Source organism: Oncorhynchus mykiss, chromosome 24 (assembly GCF_013265735.2).
Source record: "Oncorhynchus mykiss isolate Arlee chromosome 24, USDA_OmykA_1.1, whole genome shotgun sequence".
Classification (NCBI taxonomy): Eukaryota; Metazoa; Chordata; class Actinopteri; order Salmoniformes; family Salmonidae; genus Oncorhynchus; species Oncorhynchus mykiss.
In genome coordinates this window covers 42371202-42394351 of record NC_048588.1, presented here as the reverse complement: position 1 = coordinate 42394351, position 23150 = coordinate 42371202, and positions in this window count along the sequence as shown.

The following is a 23150-nucleotide window of genomic DNA, read 5'->3' as shown; positions in this document are numbered from 1 at the left end:
CATTTCAGGTGGTATTGCTTCAGGAGACAGTGAGGAGAGAATGTGAGGAGACAGGGGAGCTGACCGCTGCACTTACCGAGGATAGAGAGCAGCTCCTGGGATCTGATCCTGGGACTACGACTCCCAGCCTTACCCCTGGATCACTCCCACCTACAGCGAGGGGAGGAGTGGTGGGGGGGGAGAGGGGGAGTAGTGGGGAGGGAGGGAGGGAGGGAGGGAGGGAGGGAGGGAGGGAGGGAGGGAGGGAGGGAGGGAGGGAGGGAGGGAGGGAGGGAGGGAGGGAGGGAGGGAGCCTGCCAAAACTGAGGTCCAGCAGTGAGGTCAAACACAGAGTTAATCTGGTGATAGGGAGGAAGGAGAGATCCTGACAAACACACACATTACGTACATATACAAAACGTTAGTTTGGTGATGTGCTGAAAGAAGAGGGCCTGAGACACAAACAAACACTGTTACTCACAAACTTACTCAGACAGATATTCAGGAAAATATATTTACCGTGAAGCACACACATATACAGTGCCTTGCGAAAGTATTCGGCCCCTTTGAACTTCGCGACCTTTTGCCACATTTCAGGCTTCAAACATAAAGATATAAAACTGTATTTTTTTGTGAAGAATCAACAACAAGTGGGACACAATCATGAAGTGGAACGACATTTATTGGATAATTCAAACTTTTTTTTAAAATCAAAAACTGAAAAATTGGGCGTGCAAAATTATTCATCCCCTTTACTTTCAGTGCAGCAAACTCTCTCCAGAAGTTCAGTGAGGATCTCTGAATGATCCAATGTTGACCTAAATGACTAATGATGATAAATACAATCCACCTGTGTGTAATCAAGTCTCCGTATAAATGCACCTGCACTGTGATAGTCTCAGAGGTCCGTTAAAAGCGCAGAGAGCATCATGAAGAACAAGGAACACACCAGGTAGGTCCGAGATACTGTTGTGAAGAAGTTTAAAGCCGGATTTGGATACAAAAAGATTTCCCAAGCTTTAAACAACCCAAGGAGCACTGTGCAAGCGATAATATTGAAATGGAAGGAGTATCAGACCACTGCAAATCTACCAAGACCTGGCCGTCCCTCTAAACTTTCAGCCCAAAAGGCCCATGATCTACAGCTGAGGTGGGAGACTCTGTCCATAGGACAACAATCAGTCGTATATTGCACAAATCTGTCCTTTATGGAAGAGTGGCAAGAAGAAAGCCATTTCTTAAAGATATCCATAAAAAGTGTTGTTTAAAGTTTGCCACAAGCCACCTGGGAGACACACCAAACATGTGGAAGAAGGTGCTCTGGTCAGATGAAACCAAAATTGAACTTTTTGGCAACAATGCAAAACGTTATGTTTGGCGTAAAAGCAACACAGCTCATCACCCTGAACACACCATCCCCACTGTCAAACATGGTGGTGGCAGCATCATGGTTTGGGCCTGATTTTCTTCAGCAGGGACAGGGAAGATGGTTAAAATTTATGGGAAGATGGATGGAGCCAAATACAGGACCGTTCTGGAAGAAAACCTGATGGAGTCTGCAAAAGACCTGAGACTGGGACGGAGATTTGTCTTCCAACAAGACAATGATCCAAAACATAAAGCAAAATCTACAATGGAATGGTTCAAAAATAAACATATCCAGGTGTTAGAATGGCCAAGTCAAAGTCCAGACCTGAATCCAATCGAGAATCTGTGGAAAGAACTGAAAACTGCTGTTCACAAATGCTCTCCATCCAACCTCACTGAGCTCGAGCTGTTTTGTAAGGAGGAATGGGAAAAAATTTCAGTCTCTCGATGTGCAAAACTGATAGAGACATACCCCAAGCGACTTACAGCTGTAATCGCAGCAAAAGGTGGCGCTACAAAGTATTAACTTAAGGGGGCTGAATAATTTTGCACGCCCAATTTTTCAGTTTTTGATTTGTTAAAAAAGTTTGAAATATCCAATAAATGTCGTTCCACTTCATGATTGTGTCCCACTTGTTGTTGATTCTTCACAAATAAATACAGTTTTATATCTTTATGTTTCAAGCCTGAAATGTGGCAAAAGGTTGCAAAGTTCAAGGGGGCCCAATACTTTCGCAAGGCACTGTAGATGGTCACCTACACGAGATAGGACTCATTTTACTGTGGATATACAGTGGGGAGAACAAGTGTTTGATACACTGCTGATTTTGCATGTTTTCCTACTTACAAAGCATGTAGAAGTCTGTAATTTTTATCATAGGTACACTTACACTGTGAGTGACGGAATCTACAACAAAAATCCAGAAAGTCACATTGTATGGATTTTAAGTAATTCATTTGCATTTTATTGCGTGACATAAGTATTTGATACATCAGAAAAGCAGAACTTAATATTTTTTACAGAAATCTTTGTTTGCAATTACAGAGATCATACGTTTCCTGTAGTGCTTGACCAGGTTTGCACACACTGCAGCAGGGATTTTGGCCCACTCCTCCATACAGACCTTCTCCAGATCCTTCAGGTTTCGGGGCTATCGCTGGGCAATACGGACACACGTACGGGGTGTGTACGTACGTACGCTGGGCAATACGGACACACAATACGGACACACGTACACATACGGACACACGCACGAGGTCACACTCCATCCCAGAGACACACACACACGAGGTCAAACTCCATCCCAGAGACACACACAGGAGGTCACACTCCATCCCAGAGACACACGCACGAGGTCACACTCCATCCCAGAGACACACGCACGAGGTCACACTCCATCCCAGAGACACACACACGAGGTCACACTCCATCCCAGAGACACACGCACGAGGTCACACTCCATCCCAGAGACACACACACACGAGGTCACACTCCATCCCAGAGACACACACACACGAGGTCACACTCCATCCCAGAGACACACACACACGAGGTCACACTCCATCCCAGAGACACACACACGAGGTCACACTCCATCCCAGAGACACACACACGAGGTCACACTCCATCCCAGAGACACACGCACGAGGTCACACTCCATCCCAGAGACACACACACGAGGTTACACTCCATCCCAGAGACACACACACACAAGGTCACACTCCATCCCAGAGACACACACACACGAGGTCACACTCCATCCCAGAGACACACACACGAGGTCACACTCCATCCCAGAGACACACACACGAGGTCACACTCCATCCCAGAGACACACACACGAGGTCACACTCCATCCCAGAGACACACACACGAGGTCACACTCCATCCCAGAGACACACACACTTGAATTCACGCACACATTCAAACAGCCTCCCTCAGTCAGTTTCAATGGCACACCACAGCTTTCACACTGTCACACACTCCATCCCAGAGACACACACGCTGACACTCAGGAGAGTAGAAGCGTGCCACCCGCAGACACAAACAAAGGCCTGACAAGTCTTCATTACAGCACACACACGCGATCACACACACATCCTCTCGATTTGTCACCCAGCCTTCTTTGATACAGATGTGCTATAACTCACTCACACACGCTAACGTTCAGCAAGCATTGTCCGTTACAGGGATGGTCTCAGGCACACACACACACACACACACACACACACATACGTATACACACTGTCCTGTTTTTCCACTCTCGCGTGTTATTGGCATCACTCACTCTGTGCAAGGTCTTTCCATCGCTCCTTTTCCTCTCCTCTATCTCTCCCCCTCTACCTCTTCCATTTGGGACAGTGGGAGAAAGGTTGGAAATGTGCATGGAACACATTTATGTTTACTGGCACTCTCTCTCTCTCTCTCTCTCTCTCTCTCTCTTTTCTTCCTTCTCTCTCTCTATCTCTTTCCTTCTTTCTCTCTCTTTCTTTCCTTCTCTATCTCTCTCTCTCTCTCTCTCTCTCTCTCTCTCTCTCTCTCCCTCTTTCCTTCTCTCTCTCTCTTTCTTTCCTTCTCGCTCTCTCTCTTTCTTTCATTCTCTCTCTCTCTCTCTGTCTCTCTCTCTCTTTCCTTCTCTCTCTCTCTCTCTGTCTCTCTCTCTCTTTCTCTCTCCCTCTTTCCTTCTCTCTCTCATTCTCACTCTCTCCCTCTCCCTCTCTCTTTCCTTCTCTCTCTCGCTCTCTCTTTGTCTCTCTCTCTCTTTCTCTCTCCCTCTTTCCTTCTCTCTCTCGTTCTCTCTCTCTCCCTCTCCCTCTCTCTCTCTCTTTTCTTCTCTCTCTGTCTCTCTCCCTCTGTCTCTCTCTCTTTCTCTCTCCCTCTTACCTTCTCTCTCTCTCTCTCTCTCTCTCTCTCTCTCGCTCTCTCTCTCTCTCTTTCCTTCTCTCGGTCTGTCCTTCTCTCTCTCTCTCTCTCTGTCTCTCTCTCTCTTTCTCTCTCTCTCTTTCCTTCTCTCTCTCGCTCTCTCTTTGTCTCTCTCTCTCTTTCTCTCTCCCTCTTTCCTTCTCTCTCTCGTTCTCTCTCTCTCCCTCTCCCTCTCTCTCTCTCTTTTCTTCTCTCTCTGTCTCTCTCCCTCTGTCTCTCTCTCTTTCTCTCTCCCTCTTACCTTCTCTCTCTCTCTCTCTCTCTCTCTCTCTCTCTCTCTCTCTCTCTCGCTCTCTCTCTCTCTCTTTCCTTCTCTCGGTCTGTCCTTCTCTCTCTCTCTCTGTCTCTCTCTCTCTTTCTCTCTCCATCTTTCCTTCTCTCTCTCGTTCTCTCTCTCTCTTACCTTCTCTCTCTCGCTTTCTCTTTCTTTCCTTCTCTCTCTCTCTCTCTTTCTCTCAATTTTCTCTCTCTCTCTCTCTCTCTCTCTCTCTCGCTCTCTCTCTCTCTCTCTCTGTCTCTCTCTCTCTTTCCTTCTCTCGGTCTGTCCTTCTCTCTCTCTCTCTGTCTCTCTCCATCTTTCCTTCTCTCTCTCGTTCTCTCTCTCTCTTACCTTCTCTCTCTCTCTTTCTCTTTCTTTCCTTCTCTCTCTCTCTCTCTTTCTCTCAATTTTCTCTCTCTCTCTCTCTTTCTCTCTTTTTCCTTCTCTCTCTCTCTTTTATTTCTCTCTCTCTTCCTCCAACATTTTATTTATTCTGGTAGAACTATGCACACAGGTTTGTCAGGTTTCAATACCAGGTTGGTATAATGTCAGGTTACAATACCAGGCTGGTATACTGGCAGGTTTCAATACCAGGCTGGTATACTGGCAGGTATCAATACCAGGCTGGTATACTGGCAGGTATCAATACCAGGCTGGTATACTGGCAGGTATCAATACCAGGCTGGTATACTGGCAGGTATCAATACCAGGATGGTATACTGGCAGGTATCAATACCAGGCTGGTATAATGTCAGGTATCAATACCAGGCTGGTATACTGGCAGGTTTCAATACCAGGCTGGTATACTGGCAGGTATCAATACCAGGCTGGTATACTGGCAGGTTACAATATCAGGCTGGTATACTGGCAGGTATCAATACCAGGCTGGTATAATGGCAGGTTACAATACCAGGCTGGTATAATGGCAGGTTACAATATCAGGCTGGTATACTGGCAGGTATCAATACCAGGCTGGTATACTGGCAGGTATCAATACCAGGCTGGTATACTTGCAGGTTTCAATACCAGGCTGGTATAATGTCAGGTTACAATACCAGGCTGGTATACTGGCAGGTTACAATACCAGGCTGGTATAATGGCAGATTTCATAATGATAATGATGTAGTGGAAATCTAGAAGATATGATGACAATGATGTAACACAGAATGATGAACTGGTATGACAACATACTGGGTTTTGTATCTGATTATTGTTCTTGTGTGTCTGAATTAGCCTACTGTCTGTCTGAATTACCCTACTGTGTGTCTGAATGTTAGTAGTGGAACTATGTCACAGCTATGGCACAGCAGTCACACACATTGTCCTCCTGTGTGGTTTCGTGCGAAAGTGTTGCGTAATATCTATTGATGTCTTTTTTGCGTGACTCTCCCACTCTCTCTGTCTGAAACTGTATTCGCTTGGTCTCGTGTGAGCTTGTATTGCTCTGTCTGTTCTTAGACACACACACACACACACAGACACACACTTTTGGCATGGTTTGGTGTTTTGTGAGGGCATAACTAGCTCCTTCTCACACGCTCATTTTTCCGTTATCACAGCTGAGGCGTGATAATGGAAGTGTGTGTTTGTGCGTGTCAGTTTGTGTGTGTTATTGCTGGTGCTCACGTTCTCCCTCCAGATGCACTCCTGTCCTTTCACCCCTCCTTTCATCTCCTTCTTCCCATCGCTCTGGGGCCACACTTCCTGCTACCGTGACCTCCACTTCCTGAACCTCCTTTACCGCTCTTTGAAGAGGGCAGGTCTTTCAACACGGGCCAGAGTTATAAACACACTCCTCGTCATCTCTCCCACGCTCTCTCTATCTCTCTATATATCTCTCTCTACCTTTCCCTCGCTCTCTCTTTCTCTCTCCCTCGCTCTCGCTTTCTCTCTCTCCATCGCTCTCTCTCTCTCTCTCCCTCCCTCCCTCCCGCACTCTCTCCCTCGCTCTCTCTATCTCTCTATATATCTCTCTCTCTTTCTCTCTCCCTCGCTCTCTCTTTCTCTCTCTCCATCGCTCTCTCTCTATCTCTCTCTCTCTCCCTCGCTCTCTCTATCTCTCTCTATATCAATTCAATTCAATTCAAGGGCTTTATTGGCATGGGAAACATGTGTTAACATTGCCAAAGCAAGTGAGGTAGACAACATACAAAGTGAATATATAAAGTGAAAAACAACAAAAATTAACAGTAAACATTACACATACAGAGGTTTCAAAACAGTAAAGACATTACAAATGTCATATTATATATATATACAGTGTTTTAACAATGTACAAATGGTTAAAGGACACAAGATAAAATAAATAAGCATACATATGGGTTGTATTTACAATGGTGTGTGTTCTTCACTGGTTGCCCTTTTCTCGTGGCAACAGGTCACAAATCTTGCTGCTGTGATGGCACACTGTGGAATTTCACCCAGTAGATATGGGAGTTTTTCAAATTTGGATTTGTTTTCGAATTCTTTGTGGATCTGTGTAATCTGAGGGAAATATGTCTCTCTAATATGGTCATACATTGGGCAGGAGGTTAGGAAGTGCAGCTCAGTTTCCACCTCATTTTGTGGGCAGTGAGCACATAGCCTGTCTTCTCTTGAGAGCCATGTCTGCCTACGGCGGCCTTTCTCAATAGCAAGGCTATGCTCACTGAGTCTGTACATAGTCAAAGCTTTCCTTAATTTTGGGTCAGTCACAGTGGTCAGGTATTCTGCCGCTGTGTACTCTCTGTTTAGGGCCAAATACCATTCTAGTTTGCTCTGTTTTTTTGTTAATTCTTTCCAATGTGTCAAGTAATTATCTTTTTGTTTTCTCATGATTTGGTTGGGTCTAATTGTGCTGTTGTCCTGGGGCTCTGTAGGGCGTGTTTGTGTTTGTGAACAGAGCCCCAGGACCAGCTTGCTTAGGGGACTCTTCTCCAGGTTCATATCTCTGTAGGTGATGGCTTTGTTATGGAAGGTTTGTGAATCACTTCCTTTTAGGTGGTTGTAAAATTTAACGGCTCTTTTCTGGATTTTGATAATTAGTGGGTATCGGCCTAATTCTGCTCTGCATGCATTATTTGGTGTTCTACGTTGTACACGGAGGATATTTTTGCAGAATTCTGCGTGCAGAGGCTCAATTTGGTGTTTGTCCCATTTTGTGAAGTCTTGGTTGGTGAGCGGACCCCAGACCTCACAACCATAAAGGGCAATGGGCTCTATGACTGATTCAAGTATTTTTAGCCAAATCCTAATTGGTATGTTGAAATTTATGTTTCTTTTGATGGCATAGAATGCCCTTCTTGCCTTGTCTCTCAGATCGTTCACAGCTTTGTAGAAGTTACCTGTGGCGCTGATGTTTAGGCCAAGATATGTATAGTTTTTTGTGTGCTCTAGGGCAACAGTGTCTAGATGGAATTTGTATTTGTGGTCCTGGTGACTGGACCTTTTTTGGAACACCATTATTTTGGTCTTACTGAGATGTATTGTCAGGGCCCAGGTCTGACAGAATCTGTGCATAAGATCTAGGTGCTGCTGTAGGCCCTCCTTGGTTGGTGACAGAAGCACCAGATCATCGGCAAACAGCAGACATTTGACTTCGGATTCTAGCAGGGGGAGGCCGGGTGCTGCAGACTTTTCTAGTGCCCGCGCCAATTCGTTGATATATATGTTGAAGAGGGTGGGGCTTAAGCTGCATCCCTGTCTAACCCCACGACCCTGTGTGAAGAAATGTGTGTGTTTTTTGCCAATTTTAACCGCACACTTGTTGTTTGTGTACATGGATTTTATAATGTCGTATGTTTTACCCCCAACACCACTTTCCATCAGTTTGTATAGCAGACCCTCATGCCAGATTGAGTCGAAGGCTTTTTTGAAATCAACAAAGCATGAGAAGATTTTGCCTTTGTTTTGGTTTGTTTGGTTGTCAATTAGGGTGTGCAGGGTGAATACATGGTCTGTTGTACGGTAATTTGGTAAAAAGCCAATTTGACATTTGCTCAGTACATTGTTTTCATTGAGGAAATGTACGAGTCTGCTGTTAATAATAATGCAGAGGATTTTCCCAAGGTTACTGTTGACACATATTCCACGGTAGTTATTGGGGTCAAATTTGTCTCCACTTTTGTGGATTGGGGTGATCAGTCCTTCGTTCCAAATATTGGGGAAGATGCCAGAGCTAAGTATGATGTTAAAGAGTTTTAGTATAGCCAATTGGAATTTGTTGTCTGTATATTTGATCATTTCATTGAGGATACCATCAACACCACAGGCCTTTTTGGGTTGGAGGGTTTTTATTTTGTCCTGTAACTCATTCAATGTAATTGGAGAATCCAGTGGGTTCTGGTAGTCTTTAATAGATGATTCTAAGATCTGTATTTGATCATGTATATGTTTTTGCTCTTTATTCTTTGTTATAGAGCCAAAAAGATTGATCTCTCACTCTCTCCCTTGCTCTCTCTATCTCTCTATATATCTCTCTCTCTCTCTACCTCGCTCTCTCCTTCTCTCTCTATATTTCTCTCTCTCTATATCTCTCTCTCTCTCCCTCACTCTCTATATCTCTCTCCTTCTCTCTCCCTCACTCTATCTCTCTGTCTCTCTCTCTCTCTGTCCCCTCTCTCTTTCTGCCTGTGATTGTGGACATGTGATGGGTGGCCTTGTATGTACGTCTGTGTTTTGGGTGACCATGTCTCAGTGCGTGTGAAGGAGAGGGATGCAGTGTGAATGGCCACTGCTGTTCTCACACTGGGACAGTCCCACTAAGGCTTGCTTAGGGAGCGGTCAAATTTTACACAATTGTTACCCAGAGGAAAATGGGGAGGGTCATGCTTTTTCAACTTCAGTCAAGGGGAGGGTTGAGTATCTTTTATTTAGTCCATGGGAGGGTCATGCCATTTGTAATGTCATACACCCTTAGAACAAAAGGTGCTATCTAAAACCTAAAACCCATGACACAGAGGGCACTACATGGAACTAAAAATAGTTCTACCTGGAACCAAAAAGAGTTCTACCTGGAACCAAAAAGGGTTCTACCTGGAACCAAAAAGGGTTCTACCTGGAACCAAAAAGGGTTCTCCTATGGGGACGGTCCCTTTTGGAACCCTTTTTGCCTGAAGCTGCCCCTCATCCCTGATTCCCTGCTGGGCGCGCAATATCAAATTCACTGGGTGTGGTCTCAATCAAATGATCCATAGCCTTTACAATACGAAGAACATGCTTGGAGAAGCACAGAGCAAAGTTATATTTCTAAGAAAATGTACTTCCTTCCCAAGTTCTTTTCTGCTGGGATGGTGTGTATAAAACTAGGCTAGACTGCGTTACACACTGCAATGGATAGGCTTTCCCAATAATGAGCCCTGGCCTGGCCTGCCCTGCTCTTGCTAATGTAGGCCTAAATCCGTTTGTGCTGCCTAACCAATGGCTGTGGCACTTCAAGTCAAAGGCTTCGTCCCCAAAAAAATCTATATTTGTGCTTGCGGACGAGGCCTACTGCTTAGTTTGAGAGGGAGAGCATGAAGATGAAAAAGAGGACCAGAGGTAAGCTTGTTACTGCTATAATTTATTTTAATAAACACAATACCTTGCCCATAATTAAGCTATTTATCAGAGTGGAGGGCTTGGTGTGTTAAGTTGTAACCAGGGCTTGAATTGAGAGAGTGTGTGAGGGTGGAATGAGGATGCCCTTCAGGGAGTTGGTGTCGAGGGATGAGCCTGATGGACTTGATGAACTCATCTCTCTCGCCACCCGCATCGACAACTGTCTCCGTGAGCGTCGGAGGGAGAGGGTAGGTAGGGTTGTATGCCCCATAACATCTGCTTCATTGCCTTATCCTCCTTTTCCGACTGCATCCCTTCCCAAGGCTCTTTCAGAACCTGAACCCATGCAGCTCGGCCGGGCCCATCGCTCTCCAGAGGAGAGACAATGGCGAATCGGTGCTAGGAGCTGCCTATACTGTGTCCAGGTTGGTCACTTTGTCTCCACTTGTTCCCCGCGTCCAGCAAAAGAGGGGTCTCGGCAGTAGTGGGGGATATACTGTCGAGCCAAATCGCCTGCCCATCATCCCCCAAACCCATGCTTGATGGCAACCTTATGTGGCAGAGCCCGGCTTTTCCTCTGTCTGTTCTCTTCGATTCGGCCGACAACGAGAGATTCCTGGGCCGAGGTGTCAACGGACAGCTCCTCGCCCATGTCTGTGAGATGTCAACGGACAGCTCCTCGCCCATGTCTGTGAGAACCGTCCCTGTCATCCTGCGTCTCTCTGGAAACCACCAGGGAAAGATCAGTTTCCACATAATCTATCTATCCTCACGCTCCCTGGTTCTTGGACTTCTACGGTTAAAGCTACACAACCCACAGATTGACTGGACCGCCGGGAGAGTTAATGAAGGAAAACTCAAAAAGGGAACTGAATTTGAACTAAATCAGAGGCCCGCCCCTGAGCCCAGTTAGGGTCAGACATCCTGGGACAGCCCTTTTCTGCCATTCCGAATAAAACCCAACTTTGAGAAATGATCACCAGACCAAGCTTACCTCAATTACGAGATGGCTAAAGGTGTAGACCATTGCTGAATCTTTTTAACCATTGCACCGTGGTTAAACTCTTAGACTATCGATACCGACAGAATAAGAACAAGTCTTTGATATTGATTACTAGTCTGCAGCTAGGAATTCGGCATCATTGAACGCGAAGAATGACTACCACCGAAACATCCATTCTATAACGACTCTGAACAATCCCCTCTAACCACAACCTAGAGAGAGAGGGAGAGAGACGGACAATTCTACAAAAGAAACAACTTTTCACCAGCGATCAAGACGACACACTGAGCGTAAATATATATATTGATTGCAATTGTTCCCGACTGAGTGAGCGTTCATGTGTAAGGATTAGCATTTTAAATTGTTATAGTTATCACCTTGTAGTGACTTCTTAGTCGACCCCCACTTCCCTTTTGTCTAACAAGCCGCCATGCCGGTTTCGCCCACTAGGGCACATTCTCCTATCACCACATTTACCTTGTTTGTTTGTTTATGCATTTCTGTGAATTACTTAGTTAGTAATAAATAAATGATTTAAGACAATTGATGTATGGATGACTCATAGTGAAGACTGGGTTCGTGTAGATAACCAACAATTTACGACGTTTGGAATGAGACTAACGTGAGGTAAAGTAAATAATTCATTAATTCAAAGTTATTTTAGGAAATTATAACTTTGTAATCTGAATATATTTCCTTGGTGCCCCAAATTCCTAGTTAATTAGTTACGTGATTAATCAGTTGATCGCATAGTTGATCGCATAGTAACTAATTACAGAGAATCTTTGATAAAAACTATCAGTCTTCAGTTAATGATAGTAAAGACACGACTCCTGGAAGTTAAGCTGACTCTTGAGGAATGGTGTCACTGGCTGTGTGGACTGACCATAAAAACCTGTCCTACATCCAGACCGTCAAACGTCTGAACTCCCGGCAAGCCAGGCGGGACTTGTTCTTCGGTAGATACAATTTCACACTCACTTATTGCCCCATTGTGAGGAATAACAAGCCTGATGCCCTCTCCTGCCAGTTCACCACCAACCACACGGATACCGAGCCAGAAGCTATTGTGCTATCCACCTGCATCGTTGCCGCAGTCGCCTGGGAGATTGAGTCCCGTATCCGCCAGGCTCAGCAGAACCAGCCGGACCCGGGTAACGGTCCTAGTAATGGTCTGTTTGTTCCAGATTGTTCGCTCTGATGTTCTTCAGTGGGGCCCATTCTACCCACCTCACCTGTCACCCTGGTATAAACCGGACCCTCGCCTTCCTGCATCAGTGATTGGCATGGCAATATCTGGGAGTTTGTCTCAGCCTGCTCAGTATGTGCCCGGAACAAAGCCTCCACTAAACCCACTTCCGGTCTGTTACGTTCTCTTCCCATACCCAGTCGCCCCTTGTCACACATAGCTCTGGACTTCATCACTGGCCTTCCCCCATCTAACGGTAACTCCGTCATCCTCACCATTATTGACAGATTGTCCAAAATGGCTCACTTCATTCCTGTCTCCAAACTCCCATCCTCCAGGCAAACTGCGGACCTGCTAGTTTCGTCTGCATGGCATTCCCACTGACATCGTTTCCGACAGGGGACCCCAGTTTACCTCCCAGGTATGGAGATCCTTCTGTTCAGCTATTGGTATCAATGTCAGTCTTTCTCCTGGATATCACTCCCAGACCAACGGCCAGACCGACCGGGCCGAAAAGGAGATGTCACTGCGTGACTCCTGCTAACCCTGGAGTGCTCAGCTACCCTGGGTTGACTATTTATTTTATTATATTTATTTATTTCACCTTTATTTAATCAGGTAGGCAAGTTGAGAACAAGTTCTCATTTACAATTGCGACCTGACCAAAGATAAAGCAAAGCAGTTCGACCCATATAACAACACAGAGTTACACATGGAGTAAAACAAACATACAGTCAATTATACAGTAGAAGAATAAGTCTATATACAATGTGAGGTGAGATAAGGGAGGTAAAGGCAAAAAAAGGACATGGTGGTGAAGTAAATAGAATATAGCAAGTAAAACACTGGAATGGTTGATTTGCAATGGAAGAATGTGCAAAGTAGAGATATAAATAATGGGGTGCAAAGGAGCTAAATAAATAAATAAATACAGCAGGGAAAGAGGTAGTTGTTTGGGCTAAATTATAGATGGGCTATGTACAGGTGCAGTAATATGTGAGCTGCTCTGACAGCTGGTGCTTAAAGCTAGTGAGGGAGATAAGTGTTTCCAGTTTCAGAGATTTTTGTAGTTCGTTCCAGTCATTGGCAGCAAAAAACTGGAAGGAGAGACCGCCAAAGGAAAAATTGGTTTTGGGGTTGACCAGAGAGATATACCTGCTGGAGCGCGTGCTACAGGTGGGTGCTGCTATGGTGACCAGTGAGCTAAGATAAGGGGGGACTTTACCTAGCAGGGTCTTGTAGATGACCTGGATCCAGTGGGTTTGGCGGTGAGTATGAAGCGAAGGCCAGTTAACAAGAGTGTACAGGTCGCAATGGTGGGTAGTACAGTGCCTTGCGAAAGTATTTGGCCCCCTTGAACTTTGCGACCTTTTGCCACATTTCAGGCTTCAAACATAAAGATATAAAACTGTATTTTTTTGTGAAGAATCAACAAACAAAAAAAGCGCAGAGAGCATCATGAAGAACAAGGAACACACCAGGCAGGTCCGAGATACTGTTGTGAAGAAGTTTAAAGCCGGATTTGGATACAAAAAGATTTCCCAAGCTTTAAACATCCCAAGGAGCACAGTGCAAGCAATAATATTGAAATGGAAGGAGTATCAGACCACTGCAAATCTACCAAGACCTGGCCGTCACTCTAAACTTTCAGCTCATACAAGGAGAAGACTGATCCGAGATGCAGCCAAGAGGCCCATGATCACTCTGGATGAACTGCAGAGATCTACAGCTGAGGTGGGAGACTCTGTCCATAGGACAACAATCAGTCGTATATTGCACAAATCTGGCCTTTATGGAAGAGTGGCAAGAAGAAAGCAATTTCTTAAAGATATCCATAAAAAGTGTCGTTTAAAGTTTGCCACAAGCCACCTGGGAGACACACCAAACATGTGGAAGAAGGTGCTCTGGTCAGATGAAACCAAAATTGAACTTTTTGGCAACAATGCAAAATGTTATGTTTGGCGTAAAAGCAACACAGCTGAACACACCATCCCCACTGTCAAACATGGTGGTGGCAGCATCATGGTTTGGGCCTGCTTTTCTTCAGCAGGGACAGGGAAGATGGTTAAAATTGATGGGAAGATGGATGGAGCCAAATACAGGACCATTCTGGAAGAAAACCTGATGGAGTCTGCAAAAGACCTGAGACTGGGACGGAGATTTGTCTTCCAACAAGACAATGATCCAAAACATAAAGCAAAATCTACAATGGAATGGTTCAAAAATAAACATATCCAGGTGTTAGAATGGCCAAGTCAAAGTCCAGACCTGAATCCAATCGAGAATCTGTGGAAAGAACTGAAAACTGCTGTTCACAAATGCTCTCCATCCAACCTCACTGAGCTCGAGCTGTTTTGTAAGGAGGAATGGGAAAAAATTTCAGTCTCTCGATGTGCAAAACTGAGAGACATACCCCAAGCGACTTACAGCTGTAATCGCAGCAAAAGGTGGCGCCACAAAGTATTAACTTAAGGGGGCTGAATAATTTTGCACGCCCAATTTTTCAGTTTTTGATTTGTTAAAAAAGTTTGAAATATCCAATAAATGTCGTTCCACTTCATGATTGTGTCCCACTTGTTGTTGATTCTTCACAAATAAATACAGTTTTATATCTTTATGTTTGAAGCCTGAAATGTGGCAAAAGGTCGCAAAGTTCAAGGGGGCCCAATACTTTCGCAAGGCACTGTATATGGGGCTTTGGTGACAAAACGGATGGCACTGTGATAGACTGCATCCAATGTATTGAGTAGGGTATTGGAGGCTATTTTGTAAATGACATCGCCGAAGTCGAGGATTGGTAGGATGGTCAGTTTTACAAGGGTATGTTTGGCAGCATGAGTGAAGGTTGCTTTGTTGTGAAAAGGAATCCAATTCTAGATGTAACTTTGGATTGGAGATGTTTGATGTGAGTCTGGAATGAGAATTTACAGTCTAACCAGACACCTAGGTATTTGTAGTTGTCCACATATTCTCAGTCAGAGCTGTCCAGAGTAGTGATGTTGGACAGGCGGGCAGGTGCAGTTAGCAATCAGTTGAAGAGCATGCATTTAGTTTTACTTGTATTTAAGAGCAATTGGAGGCCACGGAAGGAGAGTTGAATGGCATTGAAGCTCGCCTGGAGGGTTGTTAACACAGTGCCCAAAGAAGGGCCAGAAGTATACAGAATGGTGTCGTCTGCATAGAGGTGGATCAGAGACTCACCAGCAGCAAGAGCGACATCATTGATGTATACAGAGAAGAGAGTCGGTCCAAGAATTGAACCCTGTGGCACCCCCATAGAGACTGTCAGAGGTCCGGACAACACACCTTCCAATTTGACACACTGAACTCTATCAGAGAAGTCGTTGGTGAACCAGGTGAGCCATTCATTTGAGAAACCAAGGCTGTCGAGTCTGCCGATGAGGATGTGGTGATTGACAGAGTCGAAAGCCTTGGCCAGGTCAATGAATACAATGAATACAGCTGCGCAGTATTGTTTCTTATTGATGGCGGTTAAGATATCATTTAGGACCTTGAATGTGACTGAGGTGCACTCATGACCAGCTCTGAAACCAGATTGCATAGCGGAGAAGGTATGGTGGGATTCGAAATGGACGGTAATCTGTTTGTTGACTTGGCTTTCGAAGACCTTAGAAAGGCAGGGTAGGATAGATATAGGTCTGTAGCAGTTTGGGTCAAGAGTGTCCCCCCCTTTGAAGAGGGGGATGACCGCAGCTGCTTTCCAATCTTTGGGAATCTCAGACGACACAAAAGAGAGGTTGAACAGGCTAGTAATAGGGGTAGCAACAATTTCGGCAGATCATTTTAGAAAGAAAGGGTCCAGATTGTCTAGCCCGGCTGATTTGTAGGGGTCCCGATTTTGCAGCTCTTTCAGAACATCAACTGACTGGATTTGGGAGAAGGAAAAATGGGGAAGGATTGGGCGAGTTGCTGTGGGGGGTGCAGTGCTGTTGACCGGGGTAGGGGTAGCCAGGTGGAAAGCATGGCCAGCCGCAGAAAATGCTTATTGAAATTCTTAATTATAGTGGATTTATCGGGGGTGACAGTGTTTCCTATCTTCAGTGCAGTGGGCAGCTGGGAGGAGGTGTTCTTATTCTCCATGGACTTCACAGTGTCCCAGAACTTTTTTGAGTTAGTGTTGCAGGAAGCAAATTTCTGCTTGAACTGCCTGTGTATATTGGTTTCATTCTTCCCTGAAAAGTTGCATATCATAAGGGCTGTTCGATGCTAATGCAGAACACCATATGATGTTTTTGTGTTGGTTAAGGGCAGTCAGGTCTGGGGAGAACCAAGGGCTATATCTGTTCCTGGTTCTACATTTATTGAATGGGGAATGCTTATTTAAGATGGTGAGGATGGCATTTAAAAAAGATAACCAGGCATCCTCTACTGACGGGATAAGATCAATTTCCTTCCAGGATACCAGGTCGATTAGAAAGGCCTGCTCGCTGAAGTGTTTCAGGGAGCGTTTGACAGTGATGAGTGGAGGTCATTTGACTGTTGACTCATTACGGATGCAGGCAATGAGGCAGTGATCACTGAGATCTTGGTTGAAAACAGCAGAGGTGTATTTAGAGGGCAAGTTGGTTAGGATGATATCTATGAGGGTGCCCGTGTTTACGGCTTTGGGGTGGTACCTGGTAGGTTCATTGATAATTTGTGTGAGATTGAGGGCATCAAGCTTAGATTGTGGGATGGCTGGGATGTTTTAAGCATGTTCCAGTTTAGGTCGCCTAGCAGCACGAGCTCTGGAGATAGATGGGGGGTAATCAGTTCACATATGGTGTCCAGAGCACAGCTGGGGGCAGAGGGTGGTCTATAGCAGGCGGCAACGGTGAGAGACTTGTTTTTAGAGAGGTGAATTTTTTAAAGTAGAAGTTCAAATTGTTTGGGTACATACCTGGATAGTAGGACAGAACTCTGCTGGCTATCTCTGCAGTAGATTGCAACACCGCCCCCTTAGGCCGTTCTATCTTGCCTGAAAATGTTGTCGTTCGGGATGAAGATTTCAGAATTTTTGGTGGTCTTCCAAAGCCAGGATTCAGACACGGCTAGAACATCCGGGTTGGCAGAGTGTACTAAAGCAGTCAATAAAATAAACTTAGGGAGGAGGCTTCTAATGTTAACATGCATGAAACCAAGGCTATTACGGTTACAGAAGTCCTCAAAAGAGAGCGCGAATAGGAGTGGAGCTAGGCACTACAGGGATTCACCTCTACATCACCAGAGGAACAGAGGAGGAGTAGGATAAGGGTACGTCTAAAATCTATGAGAATTGGTCGTCTAGAACGTCTGGAACAGAGAGTAAAAGGAGGTTTCTGGGGGCGATAAAATAGCTTCAAGGTATAATGTACAGACAAAGGTATGGTAGGATGTGAATACAGTGGAGGTAAACCTAGGTATTGAGTGATGATGAGAGAGATATTGTCTCTAGAAACATAATTGAAACCAGGTGATGTCATCGCATGTGTGGGTGGTGGAACTGAAAGGTTGGATAAGGTATAGTGAGCAGGGCTAGAGGCTCTACAGTGAAATATGCCAATAAACACTAACCAGAACAGCAATGGACAAGGCATATTGACATTAAGGAGAGGCATGCTTAGTCGAGTGATCATAAGGGTCCAGTGAGTAGTGAGGTTGGTTGGGGTCACGGCGATTCAGACAGCTAGCCGGGCCATCGGTAGCAGGCTAGCATAGTATGGAGGTCTGTTTTTAGCCACCTCGTGCGTTTCTGTCGGTAGATTAGTGGGGTTCCGTGTGGTAGAGGGGATCAATCCAATTGGCAAAGTAGATATAGTGACTCAAGAAAAATTGTCCGATAGACCTATTCAGATAGCAGCCGATAAGACAGCTAACGATTAGCGGGCCGCAGATGGGCGTTCAGGTAACGTCGCGACGGAGGGGCCAGTTGGATAACTCCCTCTGGCAGATAACGTCGGTAGTCCAGTCGTGAAGGCCTGATGGGGCTCCGCATTGGCAGTAAAACGGGTCCGGATAGGTGATTGTAGCCCAGGAATGGCTGATGGAACTTTTCAGCTGGCTAGCTCCGGAATAATTGATGTTTCCTCCGGGATCGACGTAAGCCAATAGTCACACGGATAGCCACTAGCTAGCTGCGAAATCCAGGTGTAAATGTCAAGAGCTTGAGGTTTAAATCCGGGGATATGGAGAGAAAAATAGGTCTGGTATGTTCTGGTCTGAGTCGCGGTGTACAAAACTGGCAATAGATTTTCGAGCTAAAGAATAGCTGATGACCACAAACCGTGGTTAGCTGAATACTAATGTTAGCCAGTAAACTGGCTAGTTTCTGGTTAGCTTCTGGCTAGCTTTTGACTAGCTTCTGGCTAGCTTCTGGCTAGCTTCTGGCTAGCTTCTGGTTAGCTTCTGGCTAGCTTCTGGCTAGCTTCTGGTTAGCTTCTGGCTAGCTTCTGGCTAGCTTCTGGCTAGCTTCTATTGTGGATTTCAGATTTGAGGTCAAATAATACTTATTTTTTTAAATTGGTGAGGCGGGTTGCAGGAGTGTTTTGAAGTTGAGTTTTTGGAAAAGAAAATATATAAAAGATATGCGAAGAAAGGTGTAAATATATATATATATATATATATATATATATATATATATATATATATATATATATATATATATATATATATACGGGACACGACAAGACGAGGACAAAGGACGTCTGACTGCTATGTCATCTTGGGTAATGTACCTGTACTGTTACATCTGCTCCTGCTACGCCCTCTACTTCTCACCCTGGTCCTCCCTAACCTGCCATGCCCTCTATTTCTCACCCTGGACCTCCCTAACCTGCCACCACTCCACCAGTAGTCTCTGTCTATGTAATTGTGTAAGTAGAGACAGGTGTGCTGGAAGCAGAGCAGATTTCCACCAGCTGCAATCTGTTCTATAATCAAGAACCCTGCAAATACTCAGCAAATACTCTAATGGATCATTAGAAAACCCTTTTGCAATTATGTTAGCACAGCTGGAAACTGTGCTGATTAAAGAAGCAATAAAACTGGCCGCCTTTAGACTAGTTGAGTATCTGGAGCATCAGCATTTGTGGGCTTGATTACAGGCTCAAAATGGGCAGAAACAAAGACCTTTCATCTGAAACTCGTCAGTCTATTCTTGTTCTGAGAAATGAAGGCTAGTCCATGCGAGAAATTGCCAAGAAACTGAAGATCTCATACAATGCTGTGTTCTACTCCCTTCACAGAACAACGCAAACTGCCACTAACCAGAATAGAAAGAGCAGTGGGAGGCCCCGGTGCACAACTGAGCAAGAGGACAAGTACATTAGAGTGTCTAGTTTGAGAAACAGACACCTCACAGTTCCCAACTGGCAGCTTCATTAAATAGTACCCGCAAAACACCAGTCTCAACGTCAACAGTGAAGAGGCGACTCCGGGATGCTGACCTTCGAGGCAGAGTTCCTCTGTCCAGTGTCTGTGTTCCTTTGCCCATCTTAATCTTTTATTTTTATTGGCTTGTCTGAGATATGGCTTTTTCTTTGCAACTCTGCCTTAAAGGCCAGCATCCCGGGAATCGCCTCTTCACTGTTGACGTTGAGACTTGTGTTTTGCGGGTAGTATTTAATGAAGTTGCCAGTTGACTTGTGAGGTGTCTGTTTCTCAAACTAAGGAGTGGCTTCCATCTGGCCACTCTACTATGAAGGCCTGTTGGTGAAGTGCTGCAGAGATGGTTGTCCTTCTGGAAGGTTCTCCTATTTCCACAGAGGAACAATAGAGCTCTGTCGGAGTGACCATCGGGTTCTTGGTCACCTCCCTGACAAAAGCCCTTCTCCCTCGATTGCTCAGTTTGGCTGGGCGGCCAGCTCTAGGAAGAGTCTTTGTGGTTCCAAACTTCTTCCATTTAAGAATGATGGAGGCCACTGTGTTCTTGGAGACCTTCAATGCGTCAAAAATGTTTTGATATCCTTCCCCAGATCTGTGCCTCGACACAATCCTGTCTCTGAGCTCTACGGACAATTCCTTGGACCTCATGGCTTGGTTTTTACTCTGACATGCACTGTCAACTGTTGGACCTTGTATAGACAGGTGTGTGCCTTTCCAAATCATGTCCAATCAATTGAATTGACCACAGGTGGACTCCAATCAAGTTGTAGAAAGATCTCAAGCATAATCAATGGAAACAGGACGCACCTGAGCTCAATTTTTGAGTCTCATAGCAAAGGGTCTGAATACTTACGTAAATAAGGTATTTCTGTTTTTAATTTTTTTAATACATTTGCAAAAAAAGAAAACGAAAAACCTGTTTTCACTTTGTCGCTATGGGAGAGGAAACATATGTTTTGATAAATTTTAGAATAAGGATGTAACATAAGAAAGTGTGGAAAAAGTCAAGGGGTCTGAATACTTTCCGAATGCACTGTGACACGCCAATGTCACACAGCAGTGTGTAACCTTAGTAACCACACACGCACCCATTAAACAATATCAGGCCAGAACATCACTCCCAGACACACAAAAACACACACACAGACACACATCTAACAATCACTGATCAACACACACACACACATCAGGCCAGCTCAGGGCTACCATCCAAGGTCACCACTACACACAAACAACCAGTGTGTGTGTGTGCAGGAACACACCGCTGTCTTCACGTTCACTGAGAAACCTTTCCATCGTCTGTACTCTGTCGCCCTCTGCTGTTTGTACAATCCATATCCTGCGTCACCATTACCTTCAGAGTGATACAGTATCGCTTTTGCTAATTGTTGCCTGAGCATTGACTTTGGGGCCCCGACACAATTTTGCTGATGTGTCAAGACAGTTGGAGAATTCTGTGTTCAACTTTCAACGTAGAAGCCTTTGGCTAAAAGAGCAATATGTCTGTCTTTCCTTCTATCACATTGTCAGATTGACTTTCATCATGTAATGGCAAACCAACCACTGTGCTACCTGTTGACTTCTAATATACAGTCATTATATAGGGCCTCTATTGCTATATGAGATAACTTACTGGCAGCTCTCAACTGATTATACAAAACGCTCATGAATAAATAAATAAAATTAACAAAAAGTCAACCAACTGGTAACAGCTGCTATATATGTGTAAGTGACCAATACATTTTATTTGAAAAGTCAACCAACTGGTAACAGTAAACAGTCAATGCATCCGTAAATTGTAGCCGTCTACACCTCAAGGGCTTTGCATACGATGATGTATTTTCTCCAATGAATCTATATATATTTTTTCTATCCCTCTGTGATTTTACGAGACATTAGATCCAGGAAATGATATAAAAGTAAGGAGGACACCTGCAGGAGCTCTTAAAAAACTGATACGAGCTGATCTACTCTGAACCATGCCCAGACAGGTCTGTTCTGCTATGGTCAAACAACACCTGTGCTTCTGGCTGAGAGGAGAGAACACACTGTGTGTCTTCTGATGTATGCTGTGAGGGACCTGCCAACCAACCCCTGACAGCCAAATGGATGTGAGGGACCTGCCAACCCCTGACAGCCAAATGGATGTGAGGGACCTGCCAACCCCTGACAGCCAAATGGATGTGAGGGACCTGCCAACCCCTGACAGCCAAATGGATGTGAGGGACCTGCCAACCCCTGACAGCCAAATGGATGTGAGGGACCTGCCAACCCCTGACAGCCAAATGGATGTGAGGGACCTGCCAACCCCTGACAGCCAAATGGATGTGAGGGACCTGCCAACCCCTGACAGCCAAATGGATGTGAGGGACCTGCCAACCCCTGACAGCCAAATGGATGTGAGGGACCTGCCAACCCCTGACAGCCAAATGGATGTGAGGGACCTGCCAACCCCTGACAGCCACGGGGGGGACGGGGGGGACAGGGGGGGGGGGGGCATCACCAGCTTCACAGGGAATAGTGATAGTGGTTGTTGGGGTTGGATTGGCATAGGGTGGGGGGGGGTCCACAGGTGACTTTTGCCCATTTGGGGGGGAATTCCTTATGTCTTACTCATTTGTAGGAAGAAGTTTGGTACAAAGTGGATGTTATGTACTATATTTATTGAATATTATCTGAATCCTATACATTAAAATGGCCAATTTGGGTGCAATCAATTATCTTAATTTGTCAGAGATCAAACTATATTTCAACAAAATAATGTTTCAGAAATGCTAATTGTATCTGTTACTAACTATAGAAACCATGTCAGAACAATCTGAGATAGTGGGTGTCATAGCTTGATGAAATGACGTGGAACTGAGTACCTGCACCTCAAATGTTCTACTGCCGTGTGTATTCACTAGGAACCAAACGTAATTCACTGGTGAGAGAGCGCGCTGCGGAATAATTTTTCTGTCTGACAGCTTCTGTCTCATGCAATGGCTGCAGGTCTCAAACTACCATGAACAAAACAAACTGCTCTGAACAAAACAAACTACCCTGAACAAAACAAACTGCCCTGAACAAAACAAACTGCCCTGAACAAAACAAACTGCCCTGAACAAAACAAACTACCCTGAACAAAACAAACTACCCTGAACAAAACAAACTGCCCTGAACAAAACAAACTGCCCTGAACAAAACAAACTACCCTGAACAAAACAAACTGCCCTGAACAAAACAAACTACCCTGAACAAAACAAACTGCCCTGAACAAAACAAACTACCCTGAACAAAACAAACTGCCCTGAACAAAACAAACTGCCCTGAACAAAACAAACTACCCTGAACAAAAATAGAAATTCAACATGTAACGTGTTTCATGAGCGGAAATAAAAGATCCCAGAAATGTTCCATATGCACAATTTTTTTTTTTTTTATCTTCTAACTTTTCTGCACAAATTTGTTAACATCCCTGTTAGTGAGCATTTCTCCAAAATAACCCAATCCACCTGACTGGTGTAGCATATCAAGAAACTGATTACACACCATGATCATTAAACAGGTC